The sequence below is a fragment of the Chionomys nivalis genome, chromosome 2, assembly GCF_950005125.1.
Source record: "Chionomys nivalis chromosome 2, mChiNiv1.1, whole genome shotgun sequence".
Lineage (NCBI taxonomy): Eukaryota > Metazoa > Chordata > Mammalia > Rodentia > Cricetidae > Chionomys > Chionomys nivalis.
Window position 1 is genome coordinate 51,892,089 of NC_080087.1, and position 23,109 is coordinate 51,915,197.

The following is a 23,109-nucleotide window of genomic DNA, read 5'->3' on the forward strand; positions in this document are numbered from 1 at the left end:
CAGTGTTTCTTTCTAGTTCTAAATAGTCTTCGTTGTCTTCTGAAACCTTGAGAAACCAGCTTTAATTCTTTGAATTCTGAGGAATATTTGGTTTTCTATGTTCTTTCCATAGTTTTCGGTTGAACTCTACTTACAGAATTCTGTTTTGTAGCTTGTATCTCTAAACTTTTCAATATTCTCTCTTCATTTAATATTGTTCTAAAGCCTTATGAATATCATTATAAATAATAGCTGTAACTATCCCAATTTTCTGTATTAGTCTTCTCTCACCAGGACTGATAAAACATCTTAGAAAAATAAGAAGAAAGGCACATTTGGGTTCACGGTTTTAGACTGTGATAATAAGGATCCATTGCTTTATGATCACTCAATGTTTTTGTCTTTTTTCTATTTCTGTGATAAAATAATTAACAAAAGCAACTTGGTCATGAAATGGTTTATTTGGCTTATGGGATACAGTCCACCGTTAAGGAAACCTTAGGAACTTAAGACATGAAGTGAGGCAAAAACCACAAAGGACAGTTACTTATGGCTTGTTTCCTCTGGCTTACTCAGTTACTACTTTTATACTTTTATAGTAGTATCAAAACAGAACTGCATACTTGAAGAAGAACACTTAAAAGAAATCCCACACTAGCTCAGAATTGGGTATAATAGGGGGTCATTTATTTAGGGGTAGACTCACAGATTACAATCCTCTGCTGGAACAGGAAACAGCAACTGAATCCCACAGCTGGAAAAGAGACTGGACATATGCTTTACATTGGCATAAACAGTATAAGAGGCCACACCCAAATGGGCAGGTAACTTAAAGGCTACTGGTGGTAGGAATTCCTACAACACCTACTCTAGGTTAAGTCTTTCACCTCAATTATAATCAAGCAGATCTTCCAATAGGTCAAACTTATGAAGGCAATTCCTCAATTGAGGATCCATCTTCCCAAGTGTCAAGTAACAACCAAGATTAGCCATCACAAGTCTACCTTTGTCCACTTTGCACACAAACACATCACTGTTGAACCATAAAGTTTCCTTTTCCCTGGGTTTCATGGCAATGTCTCACGTAAAACAGTTAAACTTTTGAAAGTTCCATAGTCTTTCAAAAGTCCAATGCATTTAAAGCCCAAAGTCTCTTTAAAAGTACAAACTATGGGCTTCTGTAAAACCCAATATAGATTACATAACTTTTTTATTCCAAGATGGAAGAACCAGGGTACAGTTATAAACAGATCAAAATGAAACTCAATATGAAACATCAGGGACTCACTCATGATCTTCTAGACTCCAAAGGGCTTTCATAGCCCTATTTATCTGCCATCCATAGCTTATATAGCTTGTCCTATAGGCACCCCTGCATACCTGCCCTGGCCTTGGTGGTCATCTCACTGTCCTGATATCTAGTCTCCCCTGCCACTGCTGTGGCACTTTCACTGATAACCTCTCCTCATAGAGACTCTGATCCCACCAAACAGTGCTAAGACTGCGTTTCTTGTCATGACCCCTTTACACTTTTAATATCAATACTATGTAAAACATTCTTATACATCACTTGCTAAATCCTGCTGCCAGTTTAGCCTGTAACCTTGGCCTTCCACACTGACTCACAGAAAATACTTCCCAGAAGATTTCACCTCAGTGTTGCTGATCTCTTGTAAGTCATGACTTGTTCTTTTCACCCCCGCAAATCAGCACTAGTTTTCCCATTAAAGCAAAGGTTTCACTCCAATGACTCTCCCCTTGTTCTGATTCTTTAGCCCCAGCTACAAGAAAACTCATATTCTTAATTCACAATATCACGCTAATGGCCCCAATGGAGTCTTTGAGGGACTTTCAAACTTGCTTCTGAAGCATCACAAACCAGGTTTCCACTGCCTATCTCAGCATTACCTTCCACATTTCCACAAAAGCTCATTAAGCTCAGAGTACTCGGTGACTTTTCAGTCAAAAGTTCCAAATGTTTCTACTGTCCTTAAAGAAACAGCATGGTTAGGAACATCACAACAGTAGTCTCTCCTCTGGTACCACACTTTTTACTAGTCAGGGCTCCCTAGAGGAACAAGAACAACAGGATAAATATAATTAAATCAGCTTTTTTCAAATAGAAACAACAGCTTAGTCACACCTGAGAGACTGCAAACCCCAGTAGTTGCTTGGACCTTGAAAATAACTTCCTCAGTAGTTAGAATACTCTCACAGTGCAGTTTCACTACAGAAACAAGAATCTAGAAGTTGCTCATTCTGGACTCAATGCCCCAGTAGCCCCTATGTAGCATCAAAAAACAACAAACAAACAAACAAAAATCTGGAAATTTTCTGTAGAGTCTCTAGTCATTGGTTAGCCTTGGAAGCCTGGAAGCACTGGTTCTGCTATCGGTGAAGGAATAAAAAGGAGCAGCAGGATACACTAATTCAGCAGCAAAATGCAAGCAATCTGCTATGATGCTTTTCCTTTGAGATCCTAGAGAAAGTGATGCCCATCTTTGGGGAAGGACTTTGCACATCCGTTAAGACAATTCCTCAGTCAAGGCTTCCTAGTTGGATAATTATTATTATTATTATTTTTTTTCGAGACAGGGTTTCTCTGTGGTTTTGGAGCCTGTCCTGGAACTAGCTCTTGTAGACCAGGCTGGTCTCGAACTCACAGAGATCCGCCTGCCTCTGCCTCCCGAGTGCTGGGATTAAAGGCGTGTGCCACCACCGCCCGACTGGATAATTATTAATTGTAGGAAGCTGGCATTGCCACCAACCATCGCAGTGATAAGATGGAGTAGCATATCATCGTGCAAAGGCAGTGCTGAGAAAAAGTGCTGAACTCAGCTCTGTGTCTAATAGAAAGGAGATGGAGAAGTCAATATATATATATATATATATATATATATATATATATGACAGAAAGGAGGGGAGAGAGAATGAGAAGACAGAGAAGTACCAAGGATAAAACATGTTCTTCAAAAATAAGCTCCAAACCTCTTAACTGTTATTTTCAAGAGGTTTCACTTTATTTCTACCACCTACAAATAGTACATTCTAATATGGATCGATCAATGAACTGGTACATTGATGATGCCATAGTTCTAATGATCCAACTTCTACATACCCCTAAACATTGATGACATAGGAACCAAACTAGAATTCATGAGCCTTGGGGGAAGGAAGGAAGTACCTCAAGTCAAATTTTAAGAGAGATCTTCTACTTTGCAGTTAGGTTTTTTTTCTTATTTTTTAAAATGGTTACTACTATGATTTTTTGAAAACCCCTGTGTTGGTAGGAAGTCAGACAAACAAATAGAATTATGACCAAGATTTATCCAAGAATATCAGGCAATGTATAAAAAATGGAAAAATAACTAAAACAAATTAAATGCATGATGGAACTGGCTGCCAATTTGGCTTAGGAATTAAGGCAAAGGGGTCCTGGGAGATTAATCACTGAGGCTGGACAACCGGGTCCATTTGTGAAAGAAGGCAGTTTTGTTGCTACACAAATTTAACGTAGATAAGGCAGAGGCCTCAGATGGAAGAGGGTGTGGAGACACAGTACTACAGCACTCTCTCTTTTCATAAAGTTGTGAAGATGTCACTCAAAACTCCCCCTAATAGTTCTCATATTCTCTAAGTGCTTCACGACACCCACTATGAGAAAAAGTTCAGACATCAAAAATAAAGGTGGTTCTGCCTTCCATATTAAAGTCTCTGAATCTTCAAGGGATTTGGAAAACGTCTTCACTAATTTTTTAAAAAGTTAAAGTTGTTGCCTCTCTAGAGAATAAAAAAGAGCAATTTTAATTATTTTTATGCAAAAGGACTTTCTCTAAACATGAGCAAACTATTACAATGAAATAAAAAAACCAATTTTCCTTGCTAAACCCAAAAATATTCCACGCATGTTCCCTGAAGACCCCCCCAAACAACCTTTATTCTGCTATTGACATCACTTTACAAGATTGTGCCTTTAGATTTTCTGCTTCAGGGGCTTAGCAGGGGAAGTTGAGTTCATGTTGTTTTCCTATATGCTTAATTTTTAATGACAAGTCTCTAAATTACCAGATTGTGTCAATTACCCCTCTAAGAAATCTAATTTTGTTAATGAAATTACTTGCTTGGAAGAGAAACATAAGCATTAATTTCAGTTTAGCAGTTTCTCTTTGAGTTGCAGCAGGTGCTATTTGACTGAATTGCCAGTATTTGATGAAGGAGCTTATTGGTCCTTATGCACAGATGAAATCATCGCTGTCCTAAGGACTCTGCAGGCAGGCAGCACCATAGCATGGAACATGGGAACTGCAAAGTAAACTTTACATACTCTAGTAAAATGAGTCTTCTCTTTATTTTCAACTGTCTCGAAGTTCAAGTAGATAAGAAATAAAGGAAATGAAAAGTTAAAGAAAGTCAGGCCCAAGGCATATTCATGAAAGTTCAGAAACAAAGCTCATTTTTCCAGCAACATATCTTTAAGTCCATCTGCAATACAACTTTTATTTGACTTGTCAAGATGACTGCTTAATTAATTTTATTTCACTTACCTACCAGAAAAACTTGTATTCCATGTTGTAGAGAATTTAAACAGAGCATGACACTATCTATCCATTTTTATTCCCAATAAGCCTAAATGTTATTTTCATAACACAGAAATACAAAACATTCACAATTCTTCTGAAATAAGCACCTCTGTAGTTTTATTACCACAAGCTAATCTGGGGGCTCTTTAAATTACTGGTTTCCACTATCCACTTCCTTCCCATTGACTAGGCAAACCAACGGCACATATGGAGCTCTCACTATGTACCAGTGATTGCTTCAGGTTCCAGGGAGATATCAATGAGGAGAAACTAAGTCCTGCCTCACCTGGAGCTGACATTTTGCAGTAAAGGCTGCCAAATGTAAGCTCTATCCCTATGGTGCCCTGGCACATGCCCTAAGTAGAGTTAGGAAAAGCAGCCTTGAGAAGACTCTCTATCTCCGAGAATGAGGCAAAGTATTAGAAAAGAGAACACTAGAGGTGGCAGGAAAGTAAAACCAGGGCAGGAAAGGCTTGGGGGAGGAAATACTGTATCAGGCAGAATGAGCAGGAGTCTAAGAGAAAGCCCTCCAAGCAGGAGAGAGTGAGAGCAAAGGTAGGACTTCACTGCTGTGTAAAAGGCGCTACTTGCTCAGCAAGTGAAAGGTGGTAGGCAGTGCTAAGCACCAAGATAAAAATATGGACAATGCCTCCTTCTGGGAGGCTCACTGATCAAGGTCAAGGACTGGAGGATCTCCTTTCTTAAGACTGCCTTCTCATAAGATAATCTACAAAATGAAAGAAACAAAAAACGAGGAATAAAAGGAATAGAAATACTGGAAAATCCATTGGATAAGTTGTTCCTGTATAGTTTCTTGATCTCCTATAGATCTATGATGACTGATAAATTATGCATATCTGGGCAGACATAATTTTCCCTTTGTCACATTGTTAAGACACTGAGGAAAGATTTTCGTGTCAGGTTCAAAGGCAGGTTAAATTGTTGCTTATATAACAACATTGTGCAAGAAGCTTCACAACTAGTCAGAAACACTGTACACAATAGAGAACAGCCAACAAAGTGTTTTATATATATATATATATATATATATATATATATATATATATATATATTATCCTTGATCTTCAAAGAAATGGTTCAAGCTTTTTTTTTTAAGTATAGTAACTTTATTTGCTGAAGAGAAAATAAACAAAACATCAAAAAGCCTGAATCAGGCTATGGACGATGCCCTCTCTCTCCCAAACTTGGGCCCTTAATAGAGTGTTTTATATGGAAAGTCGAGTTTGTTACATCAAAATGAAAAAAAAAACATACTGTTTGAAGAAAAGTTTTGAGAACCTTCAGATCTTCTGGTTCATTCATGGGTGATCTCAGTCCCATCTATAGGGCATAACTACTCGGTACCTGGTATTATCTTAAAGACACTCGCTTGCAGCTCCTCCTATATAAAAGCCCTTTGAACCTTTTCTGACCCCCCCTCCAAATCATGTCTCTCCTTCTTCAAACAAACAAACACCGCCCCCATCAGTGCTGACTTGGGCAGCCTTGGGATCTTATTATGAGTCCTGTATCCATGGACCCTGAAAGTCCCTTGAATGCAATTCTTTTGTTATCATGAACTGTTGTACAGGATCCAAGCTTTGCCTATAAAAAAATGTATTTCCCTCTAGAGAAATTAAGTAATTACTCACATGGAACCATTAAAAACATTGCCTAATGGCAGATGATAAAAGAATATGCTAAATATACCCTCCCTCTATCTTGATTACAACTGAATTTCAAGCAGATCACTTTGGTAAACATAATCAAACACTCAGCTTTTGGTCAAGACTGAAATGGTTTATCATACATACCTGAAAAGTTTTCTTTCTTCTCTGAGACTTTACATGGAAAGCACTAAAATGTGTTAGGATTATCTGCGTTATTAAGAGATGGGGTTTTGTTTCATTTTCATTACAAGGCAATATTAACAGCTGAATGAAAGGAAGCCAGACTGCTTTCAAACTCTGTTAAAAATGACGAGTCAGCTGTTGGTACACAAGACATGGTAGGAATAGATCTTGCCCTAAGTCACTCAGGAAGAGATGACAGTATTTCTATTCTGGGTCACCTCTCTATTGGTCTATTGGGTCTCCTGTAGGACATTCTCTTCTCCCTCTGTTTCCTCCAACCTTTTGGGGTACTCTACCTCCCTGGTCTCTCTAAGGATGACAGAACTAAGCTGCATCTCCCAGCTTATTTTCTGTGTACTATTTCCACACATACAGGAAGGAAGTCAACATTACCACACAAGGCAGTATAAGAAATGCTGAATGGGGGCTAGAAATGCTCTGTAGTTAAGAGTGCAGCCCACTCTTTCTCATGACCCAAGTTTGATGCTCAGGACTCATGTTGGCTTTTCTCAACCACTTATACCTCCAGTTCCAAGGAATCTAGAAACTTCTCCTTCTTTTTACTTCGGCAGTACTGTATTCATGCTGCCTATGCTTACACAATCTCTCTCTCTCTCTCTCTCTCTCTCTCTCTCTCTCTCAAATACACAAATCTATGGACAAAAATAAAAATAAATCATGAAAAATGATATCTCAGTGATAGTTTCATCTCTGTAGACACATGAGACAGATGCACTACGCATGAAGTTCCTGCTCATTCAGTATCCTGTGCTTGTTCTGCCATCTCTGTACACTTGTTGCTATGTCCAATCCATACATAGACTTGCCTTGGGACTACAACACCTACTCACTCTTCGCTCTAAGTGACATAACAGTCCTCTGGCTTGGAAATAAACAGGGGCAGTAAACCTGAGGTGACAGAACTTCAATGTGCTCTATACCACTTTCAGAAGAAAATTTATGTTAGCTTCCTGAAGCTTAAAGTGTTTTTTTTTTTAATTATCTATTGTTTACTCTCTCTCCCTGTATGTGTATATGTGTATATGAGAGAGAGGGAGAGAGAGAAAAAAAATATCATGATGCACACATAAAAGTCAGAAGACAACGTTTAAGAGTTGGTTTTCTCCTTCAACTATATGGTTACCAAGAAACAAATTCAAATGACAAGGATTGACAACAAGTGTTGTAATAGGAGCGGCAGGGCTGTGTCCCTGGCACCCAGCCGCCCGCATGGCTAGCTTATGCCCCGAAATAATTACACGGAAACTGTATTCTTTTAAACACTACTTGGCCCATTAGCTCTAGCCTCTTACTGGCTAGCTCTCATATCTAGATTAACCCATTTCTAATAATCTGTGTAGTACCACGAGCTGGCTTACCAGGAAAGATCTTAACCTGTGTCTGTCTGGAGTGGGAGAATCATGGCGACTCCCTGACTCAGCTTCTTTCTCCCAGCATTCTGTTCTGTTTACTCCACCCACCTAAGGGTTGGCCTATCAAATGGGCCTAGGCAGTTTCTTTATTAATTAACCAATGAAAGCAACAGATTAGTACAAGACCCATCTCCATCAAACAAGCACCTGTACCTAACACTAAACCCAGCACTAAGTTTTTAAATGTTCACAATTTTGAACTAATATAATTATTTTTTTCCTGTTTGACAAGAATTTTCTTCCTTGCACCAATGATGTAAAATGTTCAACTGGCTAAATAGTGTAATTGGGTAAAATACCAAGATGCAACCATCATCAGAGCATCCCTATCACTGTGAAAACATACACACAGAGTAATTGTGAATACTCATGAATTAAATGATTAAATATATCTATGTTTTCCATTTATAATAATATTTCTTCTTAGAGATTCCTAATTCTTCTCAGAAGCATATAACAATATATCCTCTATTACAAGAGAAATTTCATATGTAACCAGTGGTAATGATCACCTAAAAGGGGGTATAGGGCGAGCAATGCTTGGCTATATATTAGAAAGTTATTCTGGCTTCTTAACACTGAGAAATCATACTGCCTGGTGTTCTAAAGGTAGAACCTCAAGAGGCAGTTTATGGTCCCCCATGTGAATATTTAATTTCTTCCTTCCTCTCAGATTCTTTCTCATCTTTGTAGGGGAGACCCAGCCAATCACCTTGCTTGTAGGGCGGGGTCCCCCGAGGATATTTTTTACTCTTAAAGATTGCGGTGTGCTCCCTGCCTCCCCTCCTGCCTCTGCCTCCTTCAGCAAATCCTACCACAACCGGCGGGGAGGTGGGGAGCATGCCCGCAATCTTTATAAGTAAAAAATATCCTCGGGGGACCCCGCCCTACAAGCAAGGTGATTGGCTGGGTCTCCCCTACATCGAATTTTGGGGCATAAGCTAGCCATGCAGGTGGCCGGGTGCTGGGGATGCAGCCCCTCCGCTTCTCTCTCTACACATCTTCATTTTCCTTGTTCCTTTGTTCTGGGTGTGTAGAGGGAGTGCCTTTGACCTTTTTCAAACTGACCTCACACCCACTGGCATCCCTGACTCCTCACTTTCCTGGGGTTGTAGAAGAGGCAGTCTCCATTCATGGCCCGCGATCCTGGCCCTGTTCTTTCATGATGTCATCCTGTGCCAGCCTCTGAATCTCCCACACTAGGCTCTTCCTCTGAAATTCAGAGTATAAACAGTGCCTGCCATATGCGAACTCGCTGTGGAAGTCTGAATAGGTTTGAGCCCATAGACTCCTATTTAATTACATAGATAAAGTCATTAGGAAGTATGACTTTGTTGGAGTAAGTGTGGCCTTGTTGGAGGAAGGGTATCACTGGTGGTGGTCTTTGACGGTACAAATGCCAAAGCAAGGACCAGTGTCTCTCGTTTCCTGCAGCCTAATGATCCAGATGTAGAACTCTCAGTTCCTTCTCTAGCACCACATCGCCTGTGTGCTGCCATGTTTCTTACCATGATGATAATGGATCTCTAAACCCATAAGCCAGCCCAGTTAGATGTTTTCCTTTATAAGAGTTGTCGTGGTCAGAGTGTGTCTTCACAGGCATATAACACTGACTAAGGCAGCTGCTGACAACTGAGAGCTCCTTTCTTTCTTTGCTTCACTTCCTTATACTTTTCCTTTTTTTCTCCCACACTAAATCTTTCTTCAACAAATCTCCTCAGTTGTGTTTGATTGTAGAACAAGACATCTTGGAACCTCCTCCACTCCCACTTATTACTCCATGGTGTTGCGGGAGGTCGGTCTGCTCCTCCAGCCAATAGCCGCTGGATACCAGCCCATTGTGGCGTGGTCTCTCTCTCCCTTTAAAAAAGGGGCCACTTCCCTCCTCGCTCTCTCTTACTTCCTGCTCCGCTTCTGGAGACTAGACTCCCTTCCTGATTGCGTAAAGGGCTGTTGTCTGCGACGGTGATCTGTAAGTTTTTTCCCCTTTAAATAAATATCTATTCTATTAATCATAATTCCAAACTGGTGTGGGATTGTTTGTGACTTACGCCTTCGCCTTCACCATGGCAAACTGTTGAAAGTCTTGCTTTCACCGAGTCTTGACCATCTCTTATTTCTTTGAGTCCAAGTTTTACTTGAATTGTTCCTTTGACTGTTACAATAACTTTTGCATCACAGATTCTGTGCTCTTTTTCTGATTTTAAACTTCCTGAATCATCTGACTCACTCAAAGCCATTGGCTAGCTGTGAAATAAGTTATTCCTTGGCCTCTGTTGTTATACCATATCTGCATATCTGTGATCACAGAGAAATGTGCTGCTTTTTAAGATTTTTCTTCCATGGTCCTTCCTACAGGATGTGTGCAATACAATCTTTCCTGTGACCTTATATTATCTATCAGCCTTACATGAATAACATCGGTAGCATGTTCTCCCACCTTACTTAAGAACATTACGAATAATCTAATGTGTGTCCTGCCAGAACTTCAGACTCAAAGTGTCCCATAAGCTAAAGCCATGGCCTCTTCCCTACCCACCCCCCAAACCAGCTCTAAATTCTGTGTTGAACATAGTGACATTTTCTTTGGCAACCAGATCACAATCTTGGAATCACCTGCTGCCCTTGCTACAGCCTATCACCTGTCTATCACCAGTCCTATGAATTCTGGCTTCATAATATCTTCACATTCATCACTGTCCCGTAGTTTAATTGTTGCCACCATGATCCAGGGGTTTATTACTTTTTATCTGAACTGTTGTAGTGATGTCTTGATTTGTTCTAATTCATTTTTAAGTCACTTGCTATAGCTACCCCTTCCTTGGCTTTTCAAATTCTTAACACCAGTGCCAAGGACATCTTAACATGTCCTTTAATTTACAGTGTTTATGACTAAGAACCATGCAACTGAGAAAATAAAGGGAAGAGCATTTTAGTGCATCAGTTGGGTGATTCACCACAGGCAGCGTGCTTCCCTGTTGCCTCTTTCAACTCACTTAATAATTTTAAAACAAGTACAGCAGGCATAATTGATTACCCCTACAACATTCATTTTTATACCCTTCTCCATCCAAAGAAGAATCATAGCTATATTCAAGTTGCCACCAGCCAAAATTCTTCCTCAAAAGAGAATTCTAATCATCTGAACAAGACTGTTCTTAATTTCCTTGGCTATTCTTGTTGCTGTAAAGGTGATTTTATGCCCTCAAATACCTCAAATGGTAAAGAGAAGAGCCCATGATTTTAGGTAGCTAAGACCTCTGCTACTTTTTGAGAAGGAATGAAAATCATGTTTTCCCTGGTTGCCTCAAACATTGATATCATACCATGACAGAAGCTAGAAAGAACACAACATTAAAACATATTCAACTGAAATATCAGAGGGCAACACACATTATCTCCACCCCATGGAGTACTTAATACAAAAGGTAAGATTGTCCTCTACTTATAGCAATGAGTAGGGTATTCATTCTTCTTGGACAAACTCTCCCTTTGCCTGTGAGCAATTCTACCACATACAGATAGGCTAAGAACACACCAGCTTACACAGCAGCTACAACAGAACTAAGATTGGAAGCCATAGTTACTAAACCACAGAGACTTTGCTTTCTCCTTATTATCTGATTAGCTCGATTGTCTTCTCAAAGTAATAGAACTATTTCAGGCATTGTTAAGACATCACTGCAGAGTGCACAGTGTTAAAACAAAATTGGAAAGGGTTAATATCTTATAAATTTATCTAAATATCCCTATATTGGTTATATTTCCATTGCTGTGATACAACATTGTGGCTAAAGTAACTTAAGGAATAAAAAATTCACTTTGGCTTAGAGTTCAGAGGGAGAAGAACTCCTGATGGCAGAACAGAGGAATGGCAGCAAGCAGTAAGCATGGCAGCTGGAGCAGAAGCTGAGATTCACTTCGTGAAATGTTACATGAAGCAGAAATAGTGAACTAGAAATGGCAAGAGACTTTAAATTTCAAAGCAGAGCCCACTCCACCATAGCATAGTTCCATGTGGCCTACCCAAACAGTACCACCAACAGGGAAGCATGTATTTAAAATGTCTTAGACGATGGAGAACATTTATCATCCAAATCAGCATAATTTCTATGAGGACTGGGCATTAACATTTTTAAAAACAAACAAACAAACAAACAACAACAACAACAAAAACGACAACAGAGAACTTAAATAACTTTGTCAAGGACAACAAAGCACATAATTATCTGAATGTGGAAATGAACCAAACACATTCCATTTCTAAAACTTGTTCATAATTGCTGCATTTTCACAATCCCATGTGCATACTCTATATGTACTCAGGGTTCAGAGAGCAGGTTAAGCTAGTTTTACGTGCTGTATTTATTAGAAAATATAAGAGGCCACAAGATGAGAAAGCGGGCTTACAGTGCCACATTTTGCATGCATTGGAGGGAGACTGGCAGAAGAATGGATGGAAAAGCTATTTGAAGTGAAACAAGGACAAGAAATGAAATTATCTTTTGGCTGAAAAAGAATCAGTTCCCTATCTCACCTCAGGACTGATCTCTGGAAGAGTGGCTGGCATCTGACTTTCTCAAAGAAATCTTCATACATGGCTTAAATTGTCAATGATACTCAGAGACTCTGGCCAACTACAAGGTGCCCCGCACAACTCCACAGCTAATTTTAAGCTCCTTAGTCTGGGATTTATGTCCCAATTATATTGAACTATTCGAACCCCCCTCCATCTCCCAAACCTTCTCTTTTTACACTTGCTATTTCTTCTACTTAAATTTAGGTAATCAAGCATTATTTCATATTAGTGTGAGCAATATCTTTACAAAGAAAATTAAACTTGCTTGTAGATAAGTTAAAAATACAAGGAGTATATATTTAATAGAAATAGAAATAACCTCAATAGTTAGATATCTTTGTAAAAAAGCCTCAGTGGGACATATGGTGAGGACAATGTTAGAATCCTAGAAAATGAGGTTAGCTCAGTGGGAAACTCTGTTTTATATTTCCAGCAATTCTCTTCAACTTCTACTCAGCTAACAAATAAAATAAAGTCCATGCTTGTGCAACATCTTGAAAATGTACAGTCTCTGACTTTGTTCCTAAAGAGAAGCCAGGGGCACAAATTCAATAGGCCTGGTAGATCTTTGCGGTCATTTGATTTAATAAAGGAGCTATAGAGCATGACAGCCTTGGGGTTTATACCTAACCCTTCATTTTGTTTTTCAGCTGCGGATTCAAAGTAACCCCACCCTACAAAGCTTCTGTTTAAAGTAATGTCTTAAAAGTAAGTGGCATGTAATTTACAATCTTCCTCCAACAGCAGTGGGCTATTATGTTCCTGTCACTGTAATAGAAGACCTCAACAAAAAGGTGCTGCTCTACTATTTTCTTAGGATAACAATTTTTCTGTTTAACAACATGAATATTGAACAGCATTTTTCTCTTCAACTATCACTAAAGGAATCTGAGGAGACCATTAACAACAAAAAAGGAGAGATTAGTAATATCTCTCTTGCAGAGATGCAAGAGGAAGGGAGCATTTTATAAAGCCGTTATCAATCAAAGTTTATTTCTCTAGCCACAGAAAACCAGATGCTCTCAAATCTTTGTGTACCACAAAGGGTTTCAGAGAGATTCCAGAGAAAAGTGAGAACATAAGCTGGTGCTCTCTGAGAGTTTTCATTTTGCAGTAAGATTTCTGGCTCCTAACAGGAGAGTAATTCCATTGCGTATGGTATCACAGCACAATAAATTTCATTAGTAGAACCCTAATATCTATCCAGTTGGAGAAATATACAGTGCAAATAGGTTAAAACTTTCCTCTTAACTATTAATTAAGGTGCCTCAGGTGGTCTACTTCCTATTAATTGCATTGTGTTACCAGAAAAATGCTGTCAAAGCAGTTATACATGTTAATTAGTGCTGCTTCCAACATGCTAAAGCTAGAGACATGAATGTTTCCCTCTAAATCAATATCAGCCCCCACCAAGGCAGTCACTATTAAACACTGCCCATGACAGCACATATGCGATGGCTAATTCTACAAACCTTTAAATGTTTTTAACTAGACTGGTGTTTGTGCTAGAATTACCAGATCAATAAAAGTCATACATTCCATTATGATCTACAACCAATACTGTAGTAAAAATAAAAACACAAAGTGACAAACAAAATTTAAACCATGTGGGCATTATTCAGGATTGGGAATATGTAAGTACTGTTGGCTGTTTTTCTTTTTCGTATTTTATCTTTTTAAGAAGGAACATTTAGCAAGTAGCTGTTATTATCTCATATATAGTTTATAGGAAACAGAATCTCAAAAAGTCATTCAAACGAACTACAGATGTTTTCCAATCTTTTCATTTGAAAATAGCATAGACACAATCCTGTGAGTTTGAAAAAAGAAGCAAGCTTGATGCTGCAATAATTGAAAAAAGAAGAGCTACTTTGGATAATTTCACTAGGATTGAGGGTTGGCAAGCCCATCTTTGGTTTTCTTTTGCTTTATTTCTTCGTTTTTGTCCTTGCTCCTAGTTTCCCAGTGTGTAATAGTATCTTCTAAGAGGGCTTTCTCTATGTTCATCCCATACAAATTCCTGTGTACAATCAGACAGGTATAGAATGGCTGGAGTCGGGGAGGAGCAATTTTGCAAAAGAAAGATGTGAGATTGGAAAAAAAGTACCATTACAAAACAAAAGTTTCGTTGAAATCTAAAACAACAGGAATTTTCTGCTTCAGAGTTTCTTCTCGCTGTGGTCTGCAGACAAGCAGCATCAGAACCACATGGGAATTCAATAAATATGTATGCTCCCCATATGTACTGAGTCAAAACTGGCAGGAGACCTAGAAGTCTGTTTTGCAAGTCCTTGATATATGCCAGTTTAAGGATGCTTGTCTACATGAAAATTTCAGGTTATTATCATGAACAAATGCTCCTTTGTATGGATCTTAAGTTGCAGACACTAGGCTAAATTCAACTTAATCCCTCCAAATCAATCCTTCTCTAATTCCTTTTATTTTCAATTACTGAAAATTAAGTTGGAGAGTCCATCTGGAGACCCAGGACTGACCCTAGAATTCCTCTACTCTAACTTCCAGTTGTAGTTGCCTATTTGACCTTCTATACTCTTTTTTCAGTCTCTCTGCTGGTCTTCCTGGCACCTTCTTTCCCTATAACCTCAAATTCCTTTCTCATCTATAGATGCAGGTATAAAGTTAAAATAAAATCTAACAGTGTTTTGTGTCTGATCTTTAAGGCCCAAGTAAGTGCTTAGACATAGCTAAAGCACTGTCTGAGCTTGCTGGCCACATATCATAGGTTAATTGACAAGAGTTGCATGAACTTTACAGAATGTTCAGGAAGAAAATTGTTCGATGTTTAAGCATGTTTTTGTCCCATACTCAGCCCTTAGCCATCATAAAAATTCTTGTTGCGCAAAAAGCTTCACAAATATAACTACTGCAGACTGAAGAGAATCCTGATTTGGTTCGTCAGATGTGTGTCTTAAGCTTCTTAGAGAGAGTTATGATTCTAAATACACTATAACATAGGTTAACTGTCCAGAAATACACCATGGTGAAAAACATTTTACATGAAGGCAACATTTTACATGAAAGCAAGCATGCTTTGACTTATATTTATTGTTTCTTTTAAAGCTTGGTTAAAAGGATCAGAAAAAAAAAAAAACACACACACACACACACAGAAAATAAGCAAACCATTACCTGAAAGGAGAATGGTGTGTGAAGTCCTTATGTATATATGTTGCTTTTATTGGTTAATAAAGAAACACCTTTGGTCCAGCACAACACAGAATAAAGCTAGGCAGGGAAAAATAAAATGAATGTTGGGAGAAAGAAAGCAGAACAAGAGGGAGAAGCCATGTAGCCACCACCATGGTAAGACAGACATGCTGGTAAATCACATACATGTGGAAATACACAGATAAATAGAAACAGGTTAACCAAAGATATAAGAGAAAGCTAGCAATATGCAGCCTCCCACCAACTGGCTTACCAACATGGAACTGACTAAATCTACATAAAACTTGAGAAAGCTTGGAAAAGAATTCCAGATAAACACACACACACACACACAAAGCAATAAAAACAAAGTTTACACACATTTTTTTTCAGATGGCAGCATGCCACAGTTCTCTTAAGAAAGGTCTTCCTGATTCAGTGGTAGCAAAAAAAAAAAAAAAAAAAAAAAAAAAAAACAAAACAAAACAAAAAAAACAAAAACAAAAAAAAACACATAGTTCCAAACGGTGGCTTCCTGGACCATGCTGCCAGCACAAACTCAGGCTCTTTTAGAAGACTGAGCATTTAAATGGGTTTTGTGAGCAACATGTTACAAACAGCTTAATGGCGTGAACATAGAATGCTGCATACTTGTAAGTAGGGTGGTGTGCACGGCTTGCAGAGGCATTGAACATGTCGCTACCATATTGGACTGGGCAGAGCCAAAAGGCAAAACAGCCTTAATCCTAGTGATGCTGCGGCTTAGCATTTTAAGAAGTGCTCCTGGACAGAAAAGGATTTTAGATATGCAATAAGACATATTAAGACATAAAAGACTTCTAAATGAGACACAGTGTGTTAAAAAAAATATATGTAGGCTTGGGAAAGAGATGAAAAAGAGTAAAGAAACAGTAAATGTAATATGTCATAGATTAAAGGAGTAAAGATAAGGAAATAAATATTAGACTTGTAGAAAAAGTAATAAAGTAAGAAAAATAAGCCACGTAAAGATGGAATATACGCAGTGAGCCTGGATTAGGCATATTATTATGCTTTCTTTGAATTTTTTGACTGTGAAGGAGCTAAGTCCTGGGCGACATTACATTGTAAGGGCTGCTAAGCTAAAGCAACCTATGTATTTTAAAGGTATCTTGAAAATTTGGGTCTAAGAATATGTTATTTTGGAAAAGAGGTTCTTCTTTTATTTCTACAGAGGATGAGAACCAGTGGAATCCTTCCAGAAAATTGTGGTTTGATGGACAAAGATCTCCCAGAAGGGTGCTATAAACACTTCCCCCCATTATTACTTTGTGAAAGAAAAAGCAGAAAGCAGTGTGGAGAGAACTATACCAAATTTCCCTAAATGATTGTTTATAAATTTTTGTTTACATTTAAAGGGGGATATGTTATACAGATTTGCATTGGTATGGATCTTGGTTTATTGATACAAATTTAAGGTAAATTTTGTTATATGTGTATTACTGTTCTGAATTAAGGTATTGTGTTTTTACAGCTCATTTAAAAATGTAATGCATAGTTAAGAAATACAAGTTAGTAGATAGTCATCTATAATAGTCAAGCTTCTAGTTATGTTAGGTTTTCTAGATATAAAGAAATATATTTCAGTTTGATAGGTATTCTTTAAATCTTTCAGAGACCTTTAAAATATGGCATTTAAAATATTTTAGTAACTTAAGACTTCATGACAATGAGACACATCTGCTCCTAGCAGCACCAATCTACTTCAAGAGGATAATGGGCATCGAAACAGATCCTCATGAAGTTTGCTAGCCATTTGGGCAAGGAACTTCTCTTGACTGGACCTGGACTGTTTGATGTTATGCTATATGAACTGGACATGCAGGACCCACAAAAAAGGACTGCTGGAGTTGCCTAAAGAAGATTAGATAGTCCTTTGGGGTTCCTGCTTCTTGAAAGAGTCTGCTAGACATTCTGCAGGACATAGAGGAAAGCAACAGATGGACTTTGACATTACAAAGCAGAATAGATCTTCAAATTTTCTGCCTCATGGAAAAGTCTGCCAGGTACTATGGGCATGTGGGTTGAAGACTGGATGCCCCAATAATACAGAAGAACTTTTGATGACTGTCCAGGCAGTGAGATGCCTCTGTCAATTCTAGAGTTTTGGAATTTGCTTACAATGCACTTCTTGTTTACTTAGGTAATATTATATCATTCTGGAGTCTTTGTTAGAGTTAAAATAAATTGTTATAGTTTTCCTTATTTATGATAAAAGATAAAGTAGATTATAAATATTGTAAGTATAATTCTTTATAACTGTTTTGTTATATGTAATTTTTCTATGTTAAAGTTAAATAAATCTTCCTTTTACACAGAAAAAGGAGAAATGGTGCAGGAAGTCCTTCTGTATATGTGTTGCTTTTATTGGTTAATGAATAAAGAAGCTGTTTTTGGCCAATGGCTTAACAGAATATAGCCAGTCTGGAAAAGATACAGAGAGAGTAGTCAGAGTTAAAGGAGAAGCAGCCATGTAGCCCCACTGGAGACAGACGCCGAACACTGGATAGAACTTTACCAGGTAAGCCACAGCCGTGTGGTGAGACACAGATTAATGGAGATTGGTTAGTTAATGATATAAGGGTTAACTAAAAATATATTTAAGCTATTGGCCAAACAGTATTGCAAATAATATAGTTTCTGAGTGATTATTTCGTGGTTGGGGCAGCTGGGAATGAACAAGCAGCCTTCTATAGCAGGAGAATGTTATTTAATCTTACAACAGATTTGGCAAGAAGGAGGCATACAAATTGTATTCTGTATCTTAAGTTTTATCTTGCTTATTTCACATTAAATTCTATTATGTTTCCCATTTTTAATAAAAAATAAATTATCTTCATACAATACATTTTTGATTAAGGTTTCTCCTCCTCCACTTCCTCTGAGAACCTTCCTGGCTCTTCGCCACCAAATCCACACCCTCTTTTTTTCTTTCATTAAAACTAAACATGCAACTAAAAAAAATCATAATAAAATAAGATAAAACACTAAAAATAGAAAAGCACAAAGCAAACAAACATAAAAATATGCAGAGACACAAATTTTCTTAAATAAAAGATTTCCAATAAAACCTAAACCAGAACCCATAGTATAAACACACAAGACTAAAGTCAAAGAAAAAAAAATTCTGACAAAATATTATAGTCAAAAACGCTTCCCCAAAATTCCACTGAGTTAATTTTTTGTCTGCCAACTACACCTGGGCATGGGTCCTGTTCTTCAGAGTGGTTTGTGTATCCAGTGATACTCCACTGGAGAAAGATAATTCTTCAGTTGCAAGTAGTTATCAATTATAGATGACTTCTGGTTTAAATCAGCACTTGACCTTGTGGCTGCTTCCACTCTCCATACTGGAAAGTCATCTGTCTGAGACCTGTGCAGGCCCTGTGTGTGCCTCCTCAGTCTCTGTACATCAATCCCATTGTGTATACAAGACCATATTTCCTTGGTATTTTCCATTTCCAATGGCTCTTAGAATCCTTTTTTCTGCAGTGTTCCCTGAGACATCCTATTTAGGACTGAATATTTCAAGGTCTTCCATTTTTTTGCACATTGTCAAGTTGTGGGTCTCTGTATTTGTTCCCATCTACTACAGGAAGAAGCTTCTCAAATGATGGCTGAGCAAGACTGATCTATCAGTATAGCAGAATTGTCATCAGAAGTCATTTTATTACTGTGTCCCTTAAGCAGAACAGTGGTATTTGGTCTTTTTCCTATGTCCCTGGCCTATGTAGTGTCAAGGTCTTTGCCACAATTGGCATTGCCTGGGATGGGTTTCATCTAACGGAGTGGGCCTTAAATCCAATCAGATACTGTTTGATACCTCTCACAAGCGTTGTAATGCTACTGTGACACTATAACATTATATTTTGTAGACAGCACACCATTGTTAATTGATGGGTTCATAACTGAGTTTGTAACTTTTTCCTTTAGTAGCCTGCGGAATATCTTCCAGTACCATAGACACTAGTCAGTAGGGGTAAAAGCTCTAAGTAGGCACCAAGTCTACTTCTCCATGTCCAGTGCATTGTGTAGACATTGTTTTTTAAAGAATAGGGCTTTACTATCAGTTTCTGAAGTGTCACGGGCCATGAGAATCAGGAGGCAACTAGTGTTCAGATGTCAACCCACGAGAGGAGTGGTTTTTTGATGGGGATTAATACTGTTCAGAGAAGTCTGCAGGACCATCGACTCTGAAAGTTGTTGTCCACTTTTGCTTGGTGTTTCCTCTATACCTGCACTGTAGTATGTAATCTAATGGGATATGTGTATGTAATCTCATGATTGCATCTCAATCTTATGGGCATATGTATCTGTGGGTGGTCAGGTAGATGACTTTTCATTTATCTGTTTTGTTCTGATATACAGAATATATACTGGAACATGCTTAAAAATTGGATCTATTTGTCCCACAAGGACTGTGGACATTTAAAAATTTGTCTTCTTCTTTTGATTACTGGATGGCTTCTTTGTTTTCTTTACAATTAGTATTATGATATTTTCTTAAAACATATTTGCCTGGTTACTTTATAATTATAAAATAAGATAAGCCTTGTAATGTCATTATGATCCTAGACAATTACCTACATATTTAAGAAAAATAAAAATAAAGAAATATAATCCTTAAGTCATTCATTGAAAACAGGACATATAACCCCCTAGGCTCATATGTATGAATACTTGGTCCGCACTTGATGGAAATTCTAGTGAAGCAGTAGGAGGTGTGGCCTTGTTGGAGGAAGTCTATCATTGGAAGTATGATCTGAGTTTTCAAAAGCCCACACCATTTCCAAAGTATGCTTTGTTTTGTGGTTGTTAATCAAAATGTGAATTCTCAGCAACTGCTCCAATACCTTGCTTTCCTCCCTGCTGGCCAAAGTCTCTAAACTGTTAAAGCTCTGAACCCCAAATAAACCCTTTTTCTACAGATTGTCCTGGCGGCAGTGTCTTATCACAGCTATAGAAAAGTGACTGAGATAGTGCTAATTAAGGAGAGAAGGGAAAGGATAGAGAGATGGGAATGAGCAATATCTAGAAAGACTATTAAAAAGCTATGAGAGAATGTGTAATTTTAGAGTGCTTACCCTTGATTACCACACAGAACTTGAAGGTAAGATTCTTTTGCTAAAGATAGCACACACTTCATACATATGGCTTGAAGGAATAAAGCAAAAACTGAACTTGATGCCTCCTCCTGAAAACTAACTCTTTATATCTAAAAATGCTTTGCAAGTTGCCAAGAAAGAACAGGAATCAATAATACTATCCATATCTAAGGCCTATGAATCAGAACAATGACCATGCTAGAAATATATCCCCAAGGACGCAGTGGTGGCACTTACATCTTGTGGAGTAACCATCAGCTGTCTCATTGGACCCCTAGCCAACTCCATAAGAGAAATATCCTTTATTACTCTTAATGTGGTCAGCTACACATTGCTTGTCAGTCATAGACCCTAGGTGGGAACCTACTAACCAGTATATCTCCTACTGAACTCTTCATGCTTATTCATTTTCACACAGGTAACTGTACCTCTCAACCCTAATCAAAAGACGCTTACTTTTCATCAACTGAAGACATAATAGAAAGTCACAACTAGTCACAATATAGCAACAAGGTACAGCAGGGTTCCACAAACCAGCTAATAGGTCTATAACACAACCTAACTCAGAGAACCTTACAAAAGAGGGAGATAGCATGTAAGAGGCAGAGAAATAGAGAAAATACACTGTGGGATAATGTCTTCTATGTGTGGATGGTGAAGCTGCACCCATGAAATCTCAAAAATAAAGTCATTTAAACACGTCTTGCACAAATAAAACACTAGGTGGTATGCCAACATTAATGGAGGATATCTCAAAAGACCTTACCCTTAGATGATGAATTTAGGACAGTTAATTGTTGCTGAAATTGGGAGAATCAGTCTTCTCTAAGACACTGATATTTAATCACAGGTGGTAAGCTCTAACCATATAAACCTAGGAGCAATACTAAATATATATGCATATATAGTTGAGAACTTGAGTGGAAGCATGAGAAGAATTGGAAGGTGAAAGATAGGAATAAAAGTAATATAAATACAGAAATATAATAGTCACACATGAAATTCCCTATTTTTTCAATTTCAATAAAATAAAGAAATCTGAGGATATTTTGAAGATAGGAAAGCATAAATCAAGGGAAGTAGGAATAATTTTTAATATTAATGTTAAATATCTAGAAAAAGAAATAGATTTAAGAGTATTCATGTAATATGATTTTATTCCAGTATGAGATGTGATGACCCAGAAAATGTCATAGAATCCTAGAATATGTGGACCCTGTCTTTTCAAATAGTGCCCCATACAATGAGAGTATGTCATGAAGATACACAGATCCAGTAATAAACCTGACTGCTTGGGAAAGGGAAGAAGATAGACCCACAGACACACTGAAAAGCTGGGATAGGGAAGGGTGGACTCTCTGTTGGAGAAACCTTAGCATTCAGAAGCTCAACATATTCATTACACACTAGAATGGGGAGCTAGACTATTGCAAATAGGTGAATCAAGGAGGCAAGTTTTATTATAGCTGAACCAAAGAGACAAGTCTAGCTGATTTAGCTAGGAGCACTCTCTATAGGGGAATGGGTCATAAAGATCCTGTAGGAAGTTACAGTAAACATTTCTGCATTCACTAACATCCACACTCAGACACTCTAAAAGGCTTTGCTACCCCCTAACCCTCACATAGAGAAGACTTTGCCATTTCTGTGGTTACAAGGAATTGTGTCCTAGACATGGCCATATATATGTCAACAATACACATTCACTCTGCACTTCACTCACTCAGGGACTCCTCTACTTCCTCACAAGATTGGCCACATGTGAGTGTCCTTTCTGCCACAAGACATTTCTTTCTCACCTTTCTCACATTTAAAAAAAAATGTCATCGATGTATAAAGCTGAAATTGCATACAGTCCTATTCAAACCATCACATCATGCTACTGGTGAACCTTTCAGAAAGTACTTAGCATACAGTAAACAAAATCATAGCCTTCTGGAAAGATTCCTCCTTAGAAATATGAAAACCACCTATCTCACCACCATACGACTATTATTTGAATGTCACCAATCTTTGCATACTATAAACTTCAATTTATAAAAATGTCTCTCTCAAAGTAGCCAGCCTAACAGTTGAATATTCTTAGGAAGGACTGTTTGCTTTTTTATGTCTCACTTTACCCTTCTATAAAATGAAATTTTTAGATCAGTGAATATAAATTTGTATGCTACCTACCCATCAAAACAAAGCATCACCCGGAATATTCTCCCGAGGCATAATGTTTGAAGTGTGGATAGCGTTCATGGCACCACATTATCTCTCTCTTGTAGACAGAAATTCTGAAATAATCTTTTATTCTGCCTTATTAAAGTAACCTGTGTGAGAATTGCCCCAGTGACAGGAGTGGTTCTCTGAGAGCCAGGCACCAAGAGT